Below are 21,161 nucleotides of genomic sequence, written 5' to 3' on the forward strand. Positions count from 1 at the left end.
TGACACGTTCCACATACCTAAATATTATTGCAGACCACGTACTCCCACGGTGGTCCAGTAGTGCATAAACATAATGAAATCTCCACAACACAATGGAAACAAGCCGCAACATAACAAAATAATTACATCAGAACAGAAACATTTCACAACAAAATGATAACAAGTTACAACACAACAGAAACAAGTCGCAACACAAAGAAATTAGCACAACACAACTGAAACAAGCCACAACACAACAGAAACAATCAGCAACACAACAAAATTAGCACAACACAACAGAAACAATCAGCAACACAACAAAATTAGCACAACACAACTGAAACAATCAGCAACAAGTTGCAACACAATAGAAACAATCAGCAACACAACGGAAACAAGTTGCAAAACAACGGTAACAAGTTGCAACACAACGGAAACAAGTTGCAACACAATAGAAACAATCAGCAACACAATGGAAACAAGTTGCAAAACAACCGAAATAATCAGCAACACAACGGAAACAAGTTGCAAAACAACTGAAACAAAATGCAACACAACGAAATTAGCACAATACAACTGAAACAATCAGCAACACAACGGAAACAAGTTGCAAAACAACTGAAACAAAATGCAACACAACGAAATTAGCACAATACAACTGAAACAATCAGCAACACAACGGAAACAAGTTGCAAAACAACTGAAACAAAATGCAACACAACGAAATTAGCACAATACAACTGAAACAATCAGCAACACAACAGAAACAAGTTGCAAAACAATGGTAACAAGTTGCAACACAATAGAAACAATCAGCAACACAATGGAAACAAGTTGCAAAACAACCGAAATAATCAGCAACACAACGGAAACAAGTTGCAAAACAACTGAAACAAAATGCAACACAACGAAATTAGCACAATACAACTGAAACAATCAGCAACACAACGGAAAAAAGTTGCAAAACAACTGAAACAAAATGCAACACAACGAAATTAGCACAATACAACTGAAACAATCAGCAACACAACGGAAACAAGTTGCAAAACAACTGAAACAAAATGCAACACAACGAAATTAGCACAATACAACTGAAACAATCAGCAACACAACGGAAACAAGTTGCAAAACAACTGAAACAAAATGCAACACAACGAAATTAGCACAATACAACTGAAACAATCAGCAACACAACAGAAACAAGTTGCAAAACAATGGTAACAAGTTGCAACACAACAGAAACAAGTTGTAACACAATTAAATTAGCGCAACACAATAGAAACAAGCAACAACACAATAGAAACAAGCAACAACACAACAGAAACAAGTTGCAACACAACAAAATTAGCACAACTGATACAAGCCGCAACACAACAGAAACAATCAGCAACACAAAAGAAACAAGCCAGAACACAACTGAAACAATCAGCAACACAACAGAAACAAGTTGCAAAACAACTGAAACAAGCCACAACACAACTAAAACAAGCCACAACACAGCGGAAACAATTTGCAACACAACAAAATTATAACAACACAAGCCGCAACACAACATGACAAAGAGTTCAAGATGTTGTCTTGGCCTCCAAATTCCCCAGAACTGGTCCTGGAGAACCCCCAAAACTGAATGTTTTTGATACCTCTCTTATCTGACACACACATTTAGGTTTTAGAGTATTTATAATGAGTTGAATCAGTATGTTTGATTAGGAAGACATCTTAACTCTGCAGTGTTTAGGGTTCTCCAGGATCAGCATTGGGAAACATTGATCTATGAGATGTGCTGAACCAGCAAAACGGACACATGGAGAAAAATAGAAAATTATCAATCAAAAATAGCTCAGAGAGATAAAATCTCTCCCGTGACGAGAATGTTACAGTGTTATCATTTGGATAACAGGTAATTTCTGCTCTTTATGAGAGCAACACTCAGTTCCTCATTATCTTCAGGAGATAATGAAGTGCCACTAAGTGCAGAACTTATTTTCTCTCCAGAATTCCAGAAAGAACCTCAGTGATACTCTTCGAAGAACGAGCCTGATAGTGACACTGCTTTCCAAAGGCTACTTCAGAGTACACCTCTGGTTGAGTGACTGAGCATATATGGGCCACTTCAGTGAAAGGAGCTCTGTAAAAATACCCTCTTTCATGCGCCCTGTTCAATGCCTGAGCAAACAGGTATTGACAGTGTCTGCAAGCTGTTCTTTTTCTTCTCTGTTGATTTTTCTTCCCAAACAGAAAGTGTTCAGTCAATTGCTGGCCCTTAGGGTGTTTATTTTCAGACCCAATAGATCCAGGTAATTTTTATGAACTCAGATGCATTGTGTCCATACATGTAGGAAAGCCTTAAAGGGACAACTTTAGCCAAAATTGAAAGTTTTGTCATCATATACTACTTTATGTGATTCCAAAATGACGCACAAAATATTCTATTTTGAAGAATTCTTCATACAGTTACAGTCAGCTGAGTCCAAAATAACACTGAACCACATAATTGAATGGACAAAACAACACTGGGAAATTTCCTTTTTGGATGAAATATCTCATTAAATGAATAAGTATAAAGTGAGAATACAAATACATTAAAGGTTAAGTATAAAACTACTTATTTAATCTTCAATAGTATTACTAAACAAAGTCTACAAGTGGTCTACAAGCAAGATAACGTCTTATGTAGTTAATCATATGAGACTGTAATCGTTTCTTTAACTCAACCGATAAGACTTCCTAGATAAAACCAGTTCCTAAATTTACAACCTGACCTGTCACACATGCAGTAAAATGCATTAAGGGTATACTTGCAGAAATTGCTTTTGTGGAGTTATACAGCAAACCCATTTGAGAGTAAAGTACAGCTCTACAAAGGTCAACATTAACGTTATAAATATTAGACCATCTGCGAGGAGAATGCTGCTCAGTCAGCTTCGGCTGAAGACCTCATATATCTGTTTCTCGTCGAAGAACCCTGAGGAACATCAGGACAGATGACGTCCAAGAAAGGCCTGACAACATTAGAGAAGAGCTTGATCTTCCTATTTGTAGGCCTTACTGCAGTCACTATTGGAATAGTTGTGGTGTTTGTAATTGAGAAGAACAACTCGAGTCCAAAAGGTGAGTTATTGTTGCTCCATATCCAGATATATTTCAAGATAATTAGTTTTGCACACTTACTCAGCTCTAACTTCCACTCAGATATAAATGTAGATAAAGCATGTCAGTGGTACTAAATAAAACAAAAGAAAAGGTGCAATTATTTATGATTCGAAGGCCCCATAATGTCAAATCAATAGACTTGATCAATGCCACCAAGTTGTTTACTTGGCAAACAACTAATCTAAAATGAATCTCTGCTGCTTAACATTCATGAAAAAGAGTTTGATTAAATGACTCTTGTTTTGCCTTCAGATGCAAAAGTTGATGATAAACTACAGCTATAAAACTAACTATAAAATAACTTTTGAATGATTGAGGTTATTGAAACTTGAACTTTAAATTACTGCTGAGTGGAAAACTACTATCCGTTTGGTTGAATCAGCTTTAACAGAATAACACTATTGTGAAATCTGTGGCATGCAATGCATACAATGCAGCATTTTTCTCTGCAGAAAGCACTGGAAAGTGGCATATTCATGTAAATTATGTAGTAATCACTTTCTAAATCCAGCAGTACTTTTTCACTCTGGTGCACAATAATGAAAAAATCTTCATATGAGTGAAATTATACCTCAAATAAACTTTGCAGCAAAAGTTTAACTTTAAACTTACAATGCTATGTTTCACATAATCACTAAACTCAAGAGTATCTTTGCATCTCGAATGATGAATGCAGTGCATTATATACAGCCACTGGTACACACACATTATCATCTCCTTTCAAATTCAGTTACCACACTAAAACTGCATTATGTTCCACGAGGCTGAATCCATGAAATAGCTTCACCTGCAGGGAGCTGCTGAGGAAATGTAATCAATCTGTTTACACAGGCGATGTCAAATTCTATTCCTCGCTCTGTCTCTGTCCACAGAGGACGAGATCGATACGGGATGTGGGAGTCTGCAGGAGCTGACGGCTTCCTCAGGGGAATTCTCCAGTGGGAATTACCCCAGCAGCTACGACAATGGCATGAGCTGCAGTTGGCACATCACAGTAGAAACCAATAAGGTACCGGATGACACTAACCTCATCTCATTAGCAGTTAGCTGCTCATTAGGACACTATGAGGTTTAAATGACCTCCATGCTTTGGTTTCTGAAAGCACCTTCCACACATAGGGCTTCAAGTAGGGACTCAAAGTCTTAAAACCATTATCATATTTAAGTTATATGTGCTGTTTGATTTTGCATTAGATTCTCAAGGTATGAAGTACCTTATTATACATTTTAATTATACCTATAATCCATTACAAAGTAATGGGACACCATTTGTAGATTATTTGTGGAAGGTGGCAAACGACAAAATGAGTTATCTTGGTTTCTTCTTCCAGGTGATCCATCTCTGGTTTGAAGACTTCTCTATACAGGACTCCAATACTTGTGAGGCCGACTTTATCACTCTCAAGGATGAACTGGGCATTATTGGTGAGTCTTGTGCAATGGCTGGTCGTCATATTGGCAAAACCATTCCTGTTCCCTGTAGAGAGTCAGGAAAAAAAATCATTGTAAGTTAATTACAATGAGCGCAGAAGCGATTTGCCTGCATTTATTCCAGAGGGAATGAGACAGTTAACTTCTGACATTGACTGAATGTTACCGGTCACCATTTTTGGCTCTTTGGCCATTGCTTATGCTCAGCGTGTCCTGAAAATGTTTCTGATTGAATGAGAGGATGCACAACAAAACTGAGATTGTCCACTCAGCAAAAGCGATGTATTTCCCTGGATATTCAAGTCCAGCCGTTCTCAACTGGTGGATCACAACGTACCCAAAACTGGAAAATGTATTAATGCAATATATATGACAGCAAAATAGAAACATGATAAAATCTTTCTGTTCATATCAAAGGCTGTGTTTAATCAAACTCAATGTTTTGACGCAAATTAATCAGTCACTTTGTATGGACAGGAATTTTCCATTTGAGCCTGTGCCATTTTTATGGTTTATGGTGTAATATTAATAAACTACAATTACACAGTGTTTGATTTTAAGAACATGTAGGCTACACTTTATTTTACGATGTCCTTATTACAGTGTAATTATGTATTTGAGTACAGAGTATTAATAACTTGTAATTACTATAGGGTTAGGATTAGGGTTTGGTTTAAGGTTATTGCATGTAATTATGCATAACTTACTGTTATTACTACGGTAAGTACATGTAACAAGGACAAATAAAGTGTTACAGACATTTGTTTACTTTTTTTATTGCTCTATGAATGATATGGTAATGATTTCTTTTTGGTTTACTCAGATTTTTTTTTTTTTTTATTACTTTGGATTAGTCAATCTCATGTATATAAGGTATTTATGTATTTTAGACCCCAAATCAAAAGAAAAAAACATAATGCATCCAGATGTTTGTTTATGAGTTTGTTATTATAATATAATAAAATTTAAATTAAAATTATATATGTATATATATATATAGAGAGAGAGAGAGAGAAAGAGAGAGACAGAGAGAGAGAAAGAGAGAGAAAGAGAGAGAGAGACTTTTTTATACAAAACTTTAACAAATAATAAATGCAGAAAAATATTATTAAAAATATATTAATATTATTAATAATATTATGTGTAATGCTACTACTACTGCTAATAATAATACTAATTATAATATTTTATGTTTTCTTCTGCAGGCAAGTACTGTGGTTATTCTTCGCCTAAACCGATAGTGTCCTTAGGAAACAGCATTTTTGTGTATTTCGACACCAATGAGAGATTCACAGAGAGGGGATTCAAAGCCCTGTACCGTGCTGTGGCCCCTGGGACAACATCAGGTAGAGACAATGGGCATTACATATTGAATTAATTAAATAAAACTATTATTAAGATGGTGGAACAACATTTGAGATGTAACAATACACATCTGCTGTGCCTTTCATATCATCATTTAGTGACTGTATCTTACTCTGCCAGATACTGAGAGGCTGTCCTAGAGAGCTGACCTAGAAAGAGGCACAGCGCGTTAGTGTATGTGTGTGCGTGCGCAACTGGGGTGTATTGGGAGGGGGGGCTGTCAGAATACCCTTTTGGTGTCTCTCTTTGCAGCTAAATCTCTCTCGTTCCCATGCTTCTAGAAATAGTTGGGGCTGGTGGCGTTCTTCAAGGTGACTATGGGGAGCTGTTGACCCCCGGCTTTCCATCACAAAACTATGAGAACGGCGTGCTCTACCAGGTGCCTTCAATAATCAATATGACCTCTACACCTGCTCTTGATTTATCACAATCTGTCATTTTCCAGTTTGTTCTCTGGAGACTGTATCTTTGTCCTTTTCCACCTACGATACGACTGACCTGAAACACGGTGTTCAATATCGTCTGCCTTACTCATGCACAACCTTCACCAGCAAAATTAATAACATGAAGATATTTGACTCATGCGTATGAAGAAATCCCTTGTTTTTAAATCAGTAATGTAATCATCACTTTTACTATTGCTCATACTAACAGTAAGAGATTTTTTGTGCTGCGGACATGAGTGATACCTCAATTTGAAGCATTTTCAATCTGATTGAGTAATCAGTCCGGTTCAAAAAGTATTATTTGGATGCATGGAAATCTAGATACTGGGGTTGGTTTCTTTTGACTGTGCCAGTAGTATGCAATCACCTAACAACCATCCAGAGCAGACTAGCAACCAATGGCCTTGCACCCATTCATAACATTCTAGCATCGGAAGCAGATTGTTCTGCACATGCACATTTTCCTCACAACGTCAAAAAATATAATTGCATCATGCTTTGATTTTTATGAATAATGACACCCAGATTGCGCACACACAGGAAATTGTGCAGTTTGTGAGGAGGATTTGGTGATCAGTTTTGACATGAGGGACTTTGATTGTGGAAGTCAGATTGCTGGAAGCTTCCTCACAGCGTGGCTCCATCTGGCAGGATATTTACCCAAATCAGCTAATCTACAGCCAGTCTTCCAACCTTGACTTGAAACTAACTAAAGATGCATGAGAAAGCACTAGCTGTCTATCACCAGCCCTGTCAGGATACCAAAATTGCATTTGGATCAGTTTATGCATTGTACATGTGCAAAATCAAAATGCCAAAAATAGCCGTTTAAATACAAGGTATTCTAGTTATTCGACATATATAATATATTTCATTTGCATGGGTCACCCAGTGGATGATACACGTACCTGATGGGGAAAGGGTCCGGCTAACATTCACAGCCTTTAACCTTGTCCCAGCATCATGTGCTGACTTTGTGGATGTCTATGACGGCGCTTCAGATGGTGCGACCCAGCTGGGTGAGAACTGACAGTTAACAAATCTAAAAAGCTTGCCTGTGTTCCCCGCCGAACATCTGTGCACTCATTTGTATCTGCCAAAAAATCTAAATCTCAATTATTGTAGGTCATTTCTGTGGAAACAGTCTCCCGGCTCCAGTGTTGTCTAGTGGAAGTAGTATGGTGGTACGTTTCAAGTCTGATTCGAGCGGGACTGCTAAAGGCTTCAGTGCCACCTATACAGTAGCTAGTGCCCCGCCAGTTACAACCACTGCAACGACCAGCACCAAGACCACGACCACTGGACCAGTGATTACCACACCGGCTCAGACCCAAACGCCTGCTCCAGAAGGTGAGTACAGTCAAACTAAATCAATGCAGCACATACATGATCATATTAAAATACGGGGCTGTTGTTCCCTGAACCTCCTGTAGTCTAATGACTTTCCACTGACAAGAATAAAAATTATTTCTAAAAGATGCATCTTACATAGGGGTGAGCGATATGATGGTATACATGATTAACCGGTAGAAATTTGTCTACTTGAAGTGTCTACTAGAAATGATGGGCTATCGTCTCTATTGTCTCATGTGATGTTGTTGTGCTACATGGACAAAAAAAAAAAAAAAAAACGTATTGTTTGCTCGCATTTTAAGCATTGAGGTTTAAGAAACAAGTGATTTTAAGCCATTGAAATAGAATCAGCAGTGAAAGAGAACTCATTTTTCTGTATGTGGTCCACATATAGAGCATTTCTGAGAGGCTCACACATGTAGAGACTGCGGGAGAATTGAAAGAGAGTTATTTTTGCCGCTTTATAGGCCTTACGCCGTTAAATACACACACTTGTGTCATAATGCGTCTTTACAAATATCCTCGTAAACACAGTAATGTAGGTCTTAAGTTAACGCAAACAGAAAATGTGCAACAGTATATTGGATCCGATCAGCTCTTAAAGTGACAGCAGTGTAAAAATCCTAGTGTTTGTCATGCATGCTTATCATCCAACAAAAGAGAAAAAATCTCTCACTGCTTTTGACTGAATATAATAATATAATAATAATACGAAATATAATGTACACAATGAAGTGCACAATATGCAGTGTTTTATACATTTGATTACTTTATACAATATATTTAGCATTTCTTATTTACTTGTTATACTGTAGTGTACTGTAGTATATATTTTTGTCCTATTGCTTACAATTATTTATTTATTTTTAATTTAGTCAGGTATTATTTTTTTGTGATATTGACACTGCTGACAAGAATTATAAATTTGCTCATGAATTAAATTACTCTATTTGATCATATCGGCCACCCCTAATCTTACATCACAAGATCAAGTCAAGATTTAATCAAGTAAATAAATATCTGTATCTACTTTTAATTTAATGAAAGATGTTGGCAAATATTCTGGCAGATCTGAGCACAGATATTCTTGTGGATCTAATGGGGTATTTTTCCCCAGGAGAAATATTTGTGAAGCTGGAGATATAAGTCTCAATGTGCTCATAATTTAATTACATTTTTTTTTGTCTAGGAAGAGCATCTGAGGCATTTAAAGAGTTCTTTTGTGTGTTTTTCTTTAATGTGTAAACTGGGGTGTTGGAGGAAATTCTGTGGAGAATATAATTTAGTGCAACACTTGAAGAATATCTATTAAATCTACTCTGTTAACATGCATTAAGCAGTGCAATGCGTGACGTGCTTTCTACCTCACATGAAGCCAGATGATATTTTACCACTGCAAGTTCTGATGAATTTCTTTTGTGCATTATTGTTCCGACAATAACACTCGCTCTCTGTTCAGACTCTGGCTGTGGGTCCTCTGGGAAGCAGTCCGGACGTAAAGGTCACATAAACTCCAAGAACTATCCTCAGGCTTATCCTGCAAGCTTGAGGTGCTCTTGGGACATCTCAGTGGATGAGGGCTTCCTTGTCAAACTGCACATCACAGATCTGGCCATCGTGGGAGAAGCGGGCCAATGCGACAAAGATAAACTCACCGTCGCCGATAGTCAACAGTCGCTGGGTAAGATGAGCCTCTGAAAAGACAAAGGTACAATGGTTTCCCACAAGACTACAGGAAAATACTACTTCAGTCTTGGCACTTCAAAATTTAATTTTAGATATCAAGTTACTTGCCATTTCTTGGGAGAGTTTAAATGTTTTCAAAATAAACTTTTAGTGTATTTCTTTGTGTTTTTAGTAGGTAATCTATAGTCTGCTCTAAACAATTTTGTGTAATTCCAAAAATCACTGCGTTTCGCAATTGCCCGAAACTGAATCATTAAAACTGGGCTTAATATTTGAACAGACTTGTCCTATTTATATGTGACACATCTTCCAGTAATTGAATTAGATGAAATGTGTCAAGCCAGCATAGCGCTGTGCCAGAACGTGGCCTATCAGAGACGACCTTCGACTCTGTTTCGGGGCCCATAACTAACACTAAATGGCACCGCTGGCGCAAGAGTATAGCTGGCGTTTACATGGCTCTCTCTCTTATCCCTCACACAAAGGGGCTATAAAAACTGATTATCATCAGTCTCAGAGAGGCATGAGCCAGCAGGCGAGCGCACTATAAATTACGGCTCCTTATTGCTGAACATCAAACAGAGCTGTGAGCAGCTGATACAGTTATCTGCAGCAGCTTTTCAAGGACTGTACGCCAGATACTGTCAATAAGTACCAGTGCAGATTGAAGAAGAAAGTGTGAGGGGAAAAGACCAAGTTTGAACTACAAGGAAGGACAAAAAGGACAAGTGTTTCGCTGGCTGTTTGCAGAGCACTGGACATAGAGAGGAATAGTGCTCTCAGACAAAGTCACCTCATGTCATTCCAAAGTCATCGGACTTACTTTCTTCCATGGGATAAAACAGATTAATCTCTCTTGTCTTTGTGATTTCAGTGAATAGGGAACAGAACTTTTAGATTATAAAGAGTATAATCAAACTATAGAGTCATTTGAAGTTTTAAAAACAGGTTTATGTTGAAAAACAGATGGGAATTTAATCTATAAATGCATTAAGAAAATTGACCAGTGCATTCTTTAAAAAAATGCAATGCAAGAGAAGTCAGTGGATCAAAATTTCCATGAATGCAATATAACTGCACACAAGGGATTTGAAATTAATTTAATTAATAAAAACAAGTTTAGTTTTGGTCCATGCAGTCATGGATTTTGTAGATCATTTGTCTCGACACTGTGCCCTTACTTGCCTTACAAGTGTGTATGTGTGTGTGTGTTCTTCACATCACTTTCTTTATCCCGGCTGTCAAGACGAAGCAGTGTGTTAGTGTTAGTTCTGCTGACAGCCTGTGTTTCCCTGGAGAGAGGAACGGCACAAACAGTTTGAACTGAGATGTATAAAACTATGTTAGCCTCAGCTATACAGTGAATCTTAATCTTAATATTACTAATAGTGCATCTTTAAGTATGAAAAGCCCTCTAGAAGTGTTTATTTGAAGTACAAAGTAAAAGTGAAGTACAAAAAGAAAAATCAGACACATGACATGATGCTGAAATATTATCAGAATTTTTTTTTTCACATTGGTAAATAATCTCTAGTCGGACAAGGATTTAACAGTAAAATTTGACTGGAGTTGGACAAGATCGTTCTAAAATGATATTGACTTGGTAAAACGAGAGATGATGACATTAAATGTCATAGTTATACATGAAAAGTCAAAATTATGAGACACCAAGTCTTCTTCCTGATAATAAAAGTATTATGAGATATCAAGTCATAATTATAGGATAAAAAGACTAAAGGTTGAATTATGAGATAAAATAATTACCTCATAATTATGACCAAAAAAGTCAATTATGACATGACAAATTTGTCGTAATTAAATGAATTTTCTCTAATAATTTTGACTTGTTTCATAGACTTTTAATGATTTATGTCATAATTGTTATTTATGTTGCACAGAATTGTCTTCCATAATTCATGTCATAATTATGGCATGAAATCAGTTTATCATATTTATGACATTGAAAGTATTATGACAAAATTATTATGTCATAATTATGAATTGAAGGTTGAATTCTAAGATAAAGTCATAATTGTGACAAAAAATTAATAAAATAAATTATGACGTGACAAAATTGTCATAACTGCCTGTCTAAAAGAAGACTTTTTAATCTTCTGATGTATGTAATAATGTTGTCTTTTTTTGTGTCAATGTTATTGCTTAGTATCTCCTAATTTCCACCTGCTATTTCCAAAGTATAATTTACAAAAGCATCTTTTTCTTATGTTGTGCAAATGGACTTCTATAAGAGACCCTTTTAATGTACAGGGCCAAAAATAGTCTATTTCTAAGTGCCAGGAGGAGAGTGTCTCTTGTAAAACTAAATTATAACTATTAATAACTTGTTGATGCAAGAAACAAACTTTGACTAACCTTCTACTGTATGTCCCCTTGAGTACAAATGATGCAAAACCAGCAACGTTCTGACTTTGGGCCAGGAGACGGAGAGATGTGCAGAAACTTTCTCTTTTATCTCCTTCTCTCAGGCACACACTGCGGGTTTGTTCTTCCCCCGGTTCTTATCAGTGTCAGTAACAACATGTCGCTAAGTTTCCAGTCAGACGCTCGGCTAGCCGACCGCGGTTTCGCTGCCACATGGGAAGCTGTGTATCCAGAGGACCTTTCTGGTAAAACACCTAACAAACTTATAAAGACATCTATCTACTCACACCTACACACACATACACACACCTCGGATGAATCCTGCTGATGTGGCTCTGAGCCAAAAGCCATCAGCAACCCTGTGTGTCTTGCGAGATTTTCAATGCGTGTGTCCCCTGTGGATATTTTGAAGTCAAGGTAATGAGGGTAGAATAGCAAGGAAAAATAACTGTAGGAAACACACAGGCAACATCAATTTACCGTTCCATTTTAACAGTGTTTCAATAATGTTTTAGAAATTTCACCTACACAAGCTGGAATAGTGCCAAACCGCTCAAATAAATGTCCTGGCTGACACAGTGGCATTTGAAAGAGCTATATTTCACAATAAATACACAGATTCTTGGATTTATGAAAAACATTTCCCCCTTTACCAGATGATACACCCCTAAAAAAGGAGAGGAAACCATCTGTCGTCATGCTGATTGAAGCCTGCATTAACATGCATTGCAAGTGCTCACAGTTAAAGCTTGTCTCTGTGACATATTCTCCTTAGACTCAGTATATTCTGCCTGCAGTTTCCTTCTGCTTGTGCAGCCAACCAGAAATTAACAAAAAAGAAGGCCTTACAGAACATTTTATACCATATTTCTTTGCATTTTAATAACCTTTCATGCTTGTTCTATAATACAAAAATTTTTAATAAGTCACAAAAATATAATGAACAATATAAATCTTCATATTTTCTGTGATTGTCTAACCTTGCACATGATTTTAGACTGATTACTGTGCATTAAGTATAAAAGATTTGTTAATATGGCCAAAGATATGTCTATAGCACATATTTAACATAAATAAAACATTATTGCTTCCTATTGAAAAAACGAAGAAAGCCCGTAAAAGACATATTTATGACCTAAGTTGGATTTGTTTACATCATATTTATAACTAGTAATTTTTAATAATTGCAAATTATTTTAATTTAATTTATTTTCTATAATAAAAATGCTATTCTTACGCTAAGAATTTTCAATAATTACAAATAATTGTATTTTCTTAAAACAACAACAACAACAAAAAACATCTGCCATTGGCAAGTATAGCAAAAAGTAAATTTTGGACCTTGGTGACATGTGGCTAAAACCTGAGATGCCATGCACCAGCTGACTTCTGCTATAACAGCAAGACACAATTTTCTGACATTTTGCTTGGTTGTAACAATTCTACATTGAACTGTCACATTTTATAGCCGTAACTCTGTTCAAAGGCACCAAGCCTCACTTACGATGTCCTGCAGATATCCAGGGATGTGGAGGTTTCTCACAGGAGGAGACAGGCATCATCAAGTCTCAAAACTGGCCCACGAACTATCCAGCGAACAGCATGTGTCTGTGGACCATACGCGCTCCCAGGGGGAAGACCATTAAATTGACGTTCACTCATTTTGACGTGGAAGAGGCTGGCATCCTTTTCGGCCAGTGCAATGACAACGTGGTAGTCTACGACGGAACACAACCTGGAGCGAACAAATACGGTGAGCGAGGACAAGGATGCTATTGAATGCATTTTCAAGGGCGCCTGTTTATGAGGCCCTTTAAATTTGAACATTCAAACAAGACATATGTTTATCATATACTGTCCACTAAAATGGTATGGCTTCCATGCTTTTAAGGTCTATAGAAGGCAGTATATTCAAATAAATGTTCTTTCTCACAGGCCCCTTTTGCGGCTCCAAAATCCCTGCTGTCATTGAAAGCACAACAAATGAACTTGTGATACGTTTCTTTGCCGACTTCTTCATTGAGGCCAAAGGTTTCGTGCACACTGGACTGTCGATTCCACCTTACCGACCCCCACTGAGCCTCCGGTGCCGCCCAACCCTTGGGATGACATCAAGATAGGTATGAGCAAATACATTTAATGTCATTTGACATTTAATATCAGTCCCAGCTAATTTAACTAAATCAAGTGGTAATAATCCTAACCAGACATTACACATCAAATCCGTCAAGTCAATAGTCATTGCAATATTTATTATATCTAAATCTCTTCATAGCTTCTAGTCATATTTAGCAGATAAAGCTGGTTGATAAGATAAAATGTAAAAGCAATCAAGTGATAGAGGTTTGCTATAGCCTATAGTACTGTCTTATATTTCAGCCTAGATGAATGTATTCCCTTTATGAAGAGCTTGGTTATAATAGTTAAATATCTCGACAAAAATATTGTGCAGTTGAGATTGAAAAAATCTGGCATTTGCTATAAACATCATTTTCCTTGAGTGTAGGCCTACTGTTTGTATACAGACGAATGCTGCATTCACGCCATGTCATATTTAATATAATTTGGAGATGACAATCATCTTTGACCATCTTTGAAACGCCTCTGGGCATGTATGTGCAACCCTTATCTCTTTGTATGGGGAAACATCAAATTCTCCCAAACTGTTCACTAAGCTTACAATTAAACTTCATATTTGAAATCCGAAAACAAATGCGTAATAAATGTATTTGTTAGGTTAGATCAGCCAGTGCGCATGAACAGTCCTAAATGCGTGTCTCAGAACGCTGACTGTTTCTGGCAAGGCAAGTTTATTTATATAGCACATTTCGCACACAATGAGAAAAAAAGTGCTTTACATAAAAATAATCATGAAACCCCCCCCCCCCCCCCCCCCCCACAAAACTAAAACAAGGAATCTAAAACTTTGAAAATGATTTAAAAATTGACCTAAATGAATTTAAGACAATAAAAAAATAGAAAATGATTTTACATAAAATACAGTGCAATCAGTTTGGACTTCGCACAGAGCTCATTCCATAAATGAACAGCTAAACAGATGAGTTTTTAGTCGAGATTTAAAAGTAGCTAATGTTTTAGCACATCTGATCTATAGCAACCGGGACTTCTAAAGGAAGTCATATTAAGCATTGCATATTTTCCCATTCAAAACTGACACGTCTTGGGTATTCTAAAGACTTTGATAAAGATTATTATATATATTATATATATATATATATATATATATATATATATATATATATATATATATATATATATGTTTATATGTTTCCATAAAAGAATCTTTCAGTAATCTGTGAACCATTTTTGTTCTTAGAGTGAAGAACATCTGAATGATTTATAGAACCTTGTTCCACTTAAAAGAACCTTTTGTGGAATGGAATGATTCCATGGATAGATCATCATGGAACCACAGATGTCACTAAAGAACCTTCAATTCAACTTTTTATATACTATGTATACTGTACATATGCAGGTCAAATATGGAGCTGTGCAGTTATAGTTTTACAAAGTGTGTTGCATTGTCACATCGTTGTTGAACATGTCACATGTCAGAACAGCTTAGCACACACTACAACTGCATAGCAATACTCAAAACCACCCTAGCAACAACCTGAAACACAGCCCCAGTGACAAGCCATTGTACCCCTAAATGTACAATCATGTACTTTATTTTCAGTGGTTGCTAGGTGCAAAAACCCTGGCATCATGGTAATCATTTTGCAAGCACCGCTCACATTTTTCCAGTGCAGTACCAAAATATCCTTTGAGAACTAGTCTATTTTTTTTTTGTTCATTTAGAGGGAGGGTTATTCACAGCTGAAATCATTCAGCATGTTAGAAAGCTCTTCAGATAAAAGACTTCACCTGAATGCTGAGCCCTCTTCTTTCACAGACTGGCCTGAGAGCTGCGGGAAGCCCACGATCCCTCCGGATGTCAACACTCGCATAGTGAACGGAGAACCTGCCAAAGCTCACTCCTGGCCGTGGCAAGTATCCATGCAGGTACAGTTAAGCCTTCATCTCATCTCACAGCTTTCCCCGAAGAGATTTCAGCTCTTCTATATTACAGGAAAGATCATGTTTGTCATTTTCTCTTATTAAAGATAAATTTATGTTTATCTAATGATAGGAGAAATGACATTACCAGGGTCAGTGTGCTTGAGGTCAGTTATTAGTTCAGCTCTTATCATATGATTATTATCTGTGTTTGCTAAGGGAAGCATCAATAGGACTAGGGATTTAAACAAACATATAACCCTAACTATTAAATGTTATATATATAATGCATAATTCATGCTGCATCAAGAAAAATGCAGTAATATAGGCCTAATTTTTATTCTCATTTTTGTTAAAGGTTTGGCGTGATTCTGAGCCTTCACCCAAATTCGGTCATACATGTGGAGGAACTCTCATCCATAAAAACTGGGTCCTGACAGCTGCTCACTGCTTCATCAGGTTTATATATATATATATATATATATATATATATATATATAGGCTTTAATTGATCTCTAATGGAGTATTTTTGTGTCTGGGTCTCGATCACACTGTGTACTTGTGTGTGTGTGTGTGTGTGTGTTTGTGAACTTTTATCAGGTATGCTGATGAGCTGCATCGCTGGAAGATGTGTCTGGGGAAACACAACCTGACCTTCTCTGAGCTGACTGAGCAGTGCTTTAACGTGCTTGGCATCTATCGTCATGAGGGCTTCCAGTACCCAACTGTGCCATCTGTGGAGTTCGACATCGCCCTGGTGCGACTGGATGGAGAGGTGACGCCCAACCACTACATTGATTTCGCCTGTCTTCCTTCATTTGAGGAGGTCCTGCCCGAAGGGAAAAAATGCTACGCCACCGGCTGGGGAGATGAAACAGGTTAGGTTACGGTTCTGTGTTGTCCAGCCACTGAATTATAGTGATAGAAATTGAAAACAATATTGTGGTGGTTTTGCAATACTGCTGTAAGTGTGCAGTATACATATATAAATACATGAAAGAAACTGCGAGAACTTGTTAGCCAATCAAAAAACATGCAGGTGCTTTATGACATGTTTTGTTAATTTTTGGAAGAACTTCCTCTTTATGTGTAGCTGACATCAGGAGGTCACTAAATATATATATATATTTAATGGTCATTAAAAGTCGCTGTCTGTTTAAAAGTCTTTAGGATAAATTAAAAAAGATTTGTTAATTGAAATAAAGCTGAAATTTGTATATTTTTGTATTGTTTATATACTATTATACAATTTATTATTATTTTGAATGCATTTTTATTTTTCATTTTTATTTCACAATTGTAATAATTGTGCTATGTGCTTTTTATTAGCTGTTAGTTTTAGTTTTTATTCCATGCATTTTTATGTCATGTTTATTTCACTCAAAGAAAAGTAGTAAAAATGTCAAACACTTAACAAAATGAAGTGTTTGAAAAGTGTCAAAATAAAAGCTAATGAAAAATATTAGTGGTGTCAAACGATTAATGGCGTCCAAAAATAAACGTTTTTTTTTTTTTTTTAGATAAATACCTGTAAAATAACTGTGTATATTCATTATGTACATATAAACACACACATGCAGAATATATTATGAAAATGTTTACATGTTTATACATTTATATATTCATAATCATATATTTTATATTATATATAAATATATTTAATATATAAACATTGCATAGTTTTCTTAAATTTATACACGCATGTTTGTATTTACTTATTCATAATATAAACAGTATACATATATTATATAAACAAACTTATTTTGGATGCGAACAATCAATTGACAGCACAAAAAAAATATTTATTAATACTATAATAGCATATACTAAAATGCAAAATGTAAATAACTAATATTTCATTGTATTATATTATATATAAATGCTTTGTCAATGATGGATTTCTGGTGGCATCTTAACAGTGTGATAATATCAGCATAGAGTGATATGGCATTTTTTATTCCTCAGGCAAGTGGCTGAAAACACCACATTTTTATTTTTTCAGCAGCCCCATCTGATTTAATTTATAAACACGTTTGCCCTGATGTATAAAACCAGACACTAAAAATATACATATCCTATAAATACAATACTTACTCACTGGCCCACATCCCTGACAGTTCTGATAATCCTTAAAGACTCTGGAGCGATTGCGCCCTCTGCTGTGCAGTTATGATATGAACAATCATACAAGGTTAGATTAGAATCCGTGTTTACCTTTCAGCTACCCTTACCTCTGAGAAACATTAAGCAAATTAACTACTAATAAATAAAGTAATATTGTCCACAGGTAACTCCACTGCTCCCAAAGTGGCTGAGGCATTGAACCAGGTGGCTCTGCCGGTAGTGCCGTATGACACATGTAAACGCATGGACTACTGGTGGTTCCAGGTCAAGACCTCCATGATCTGCTGTGGCTACACTTTACCTGATGAGCTCAAGTCTGTATGCCAGGTGTGGAGTGATTCTGAGACACTACTGTATTCAGTATGATTTCCTTCTGCATTTTGGCTGTTTTGAAAATTGCCTGGGTTTTTTTGTTTTTGCAGCATCTTTAGGATGTTTGCATATGTAATCTCATCAGATTGCCTTATGTACCAATTAACTCGTTCCCCACTGGGTTAGGACGGGATTCAGAACAATGATCAAAACATAGATCGAGTGAATTGCTTCCATCAGCACCCTCAAAGACTGCACACTCCTATGCATCTTCCTGGATCGACATTTGATTCGGTAGCATTAGGCAGTTTTGATTTATATGCTGTTTAATGGTTGCATTATTTTATATATGCATCTGCTTACATAGGCAGTCGCTTGTTTCTGCCTCCTCTTTGCCATGTTTTGTCTCAGGGATTCAGTACTCTTTTAGATGATGTGCAATAACGCCTCTTTTTGTGTAACAGTGCACACACAGAAAGACAGAAAATTCCATCAGTGGTGGGAAAAGAGTTTAAGCAAAACAAACAACAACAGTCTACTGTACAAAAATGCTTGTTGCTCATAACATTTATTTCATGTATAGGGTGACTCAGGTGGACCCTTGGTATGCCAAGACGGCCCCTCGGCCGCCTGGGAGGTGCACGGCATCACTAGTTTTGGTCCAATCGGCTGTGTCTTTGATAAGAAGCCCAGCGTCTTCACTCGTTCATCTGCCTACCTGCCTTGGATTGAAAACATAATTCGCAAAGACATCTTTGACTTCACCAGTACGTCCGCTTTGCATTGGTAGACTGGAAAATCTTTTTAATTTTGAGTCAATTAGAGATTTTATTTCTTGCTTTCTCAAGGTTCTGGTTGTGGTGGACTGAAGGATCTGGTTGGAACGGAGGGCATGCTGGCATCTATGGATCATCCAGAGAGTTACAGTAACAGAGCTTCCTGCCAGTGGAATATCCGTGTGCCCACTGGGAAAAACGTCTACCTTCACTTTAGCAGCTTCTCCCTGGAGGAGACCACGCTGTGCCTTAATGACAAAGTCACTCTCAGCGATAGCGTCGGCACTCTGGGTACACAGACTTATCCCATGTGGCTTGTCCTTATATACTAGTGTGCTCTCAGGTGGGTCGCTGTGGTGTTTAGGGAATGTGAATGAGATATAATACACTGTGTACTCTGCCTCTTTTTCTCAGGTACCTACTGCACATCTCCTCCGAGAGCTCTAGTCGCGGCTGGAGACACACTGACTGTCAGTTTCTCCTCCAATGACAAAATCGTGGACACAGGGTTCAGCGCCATTTGGAAAGCAGTGAATCCTGCTGACATAGAGGGTGAGTGAAAAAACTAGGGCCTTATGATTTTTGGAAATGGGTGGAATCACAGTATAATGCAGAATGCCTGGTAATGCCTTGCATGTTCTCCGTGTGAATGAATGTTGTTTACTACACTCATACTGAAGCTCGAGGGACACCTCGATATGAGTACTTAAAACATGAACATGATCTCTAGAACTGCTCTGAGAGTCACTTCATGAACATCTTACCATTTCTTTTGAATAAAACTATTGTCATATTATATACACACATACTTCACAGCATCCCATCAAAATAAAAGTTTGGTTTAACTTGAAGAAACAGTGACAGGAATAGAACTTAATGTAATTATAGTATTACTACTACTAATAAAATAATTTTATAAAAACATTATTTTTAATGTATATTATATATATATACAATATATAATTTTATATATATACAATATATAATTTTATATATATTGATAAATTTTGATGTATAAAATTGTAACCATTATAATATAGCCTAGAAACATTTTAATAAAAAAAAAAAAAACAGAATATAAAAAAATTAAAATGGAAAAAACTGAATTAAAAAATAAAAATAAACTAATTTCATAGGGCCCTAAAAAATTTAATTTCTACACCCTCTAAGTAAATAGCGTTCATTCCATGAGATACATTTAAAGTTTCACATTTAGGTTATGGCCATTATTATTTCTATTTATCATGCTTTAATTTTTATTTGAACAAGCCTTAACCCACACACTAAAAGGATTTAGCCAAATAACATCACATCTTTTCTTGTTCATACTTTTGTCTTTTGATCTCCAGCTGCTGTTGGTTGCGGTGGGCACTTTACTAGTCAACAGGGGGAGCTCAGGTCACCCAGCTGGCCCAATGAATACCCGAACCAAGCAGTGTGCACCTGGACTATCTCCATTCCCTCAGCCACTGCAATCCATGTCACCTTCACTCACTTTGAACTGCAGGCTGTTAATTTGCTGGGGCAGTGTGTGGATTACGTGGAGATCTTTGATGCTGCTGGGTCATCAAAAGGTTGGATTATGCTCCATAGCATAGTTTACGATGAAAAATTAAATCGGTTTCAGCTGCATTTTCCCATTGTCATACTGTATTTTCTATTTAACTAGGACAATTTTGTGGCTCTAACCCACCATCTTTAACTGTCAACGGGGACAAGGCCACCATCCGCTTCCTCAGTAATGATGCTAACCAGAAAAAGGGTTTCCAAGGACACTGGACCACCGATCCGGGTGTTTTCTCAAAAGAACACTTCTAATGAGAAAGAGCTGTTGTGTGACTGAATGTACAAATAGATTCGACAAGAAATCAGAGCTAATTTTATATAGACTGTCAAAATCTACTGAAGCAAATAGATTTATGTAATCCATAGAAACAACTGGAATCCAGGCACCAAAATGTGGATTTGCCATTGACGTTGTCACATTTTTGGAGTAAACCAGTGACCTAGGTTATATACTGGATTGACAACTCACTAATTAAATCTTTACCACTTCTGTGTACCTTTAAAATTTTGGTCAGTATTTTTTAGCAACACCCTGGAAACTTCACCTGCATAGTAATGGCTTACAGTA

At 36.8% G+C, this 21,161-nt stretch overlaps 1 pseudogene; it reads left to right on the forward strand.

Moving 5' to 3' along the window:
- The first annotated feature begins 2,963 nt into the window (after positions 1 to 2,963).
- LOC113044109 (cubilin-like) lies at positions 2,964 to 20,929 on the forward strand (annotated as a pseudogene).
- The last annotated feature ends 232 nt before the right edge of the window (positions 20,930 to 21,161 follow it).

This window comes from Carassius auratus, chromosome 26 (genome assembly GCF_003368295.1).
Source record: "Carassius auratus strain Wakin chromosome 26, ASM336829v1, whole genome shotgun sequence".
Taxonomy (NCBI): domain Eukaryota; kingdom Metazoa; phylum Chordata; class Actinopteri; order Cypriniformes; family Cyprinidae; genus Carassius; species Carassius auratus.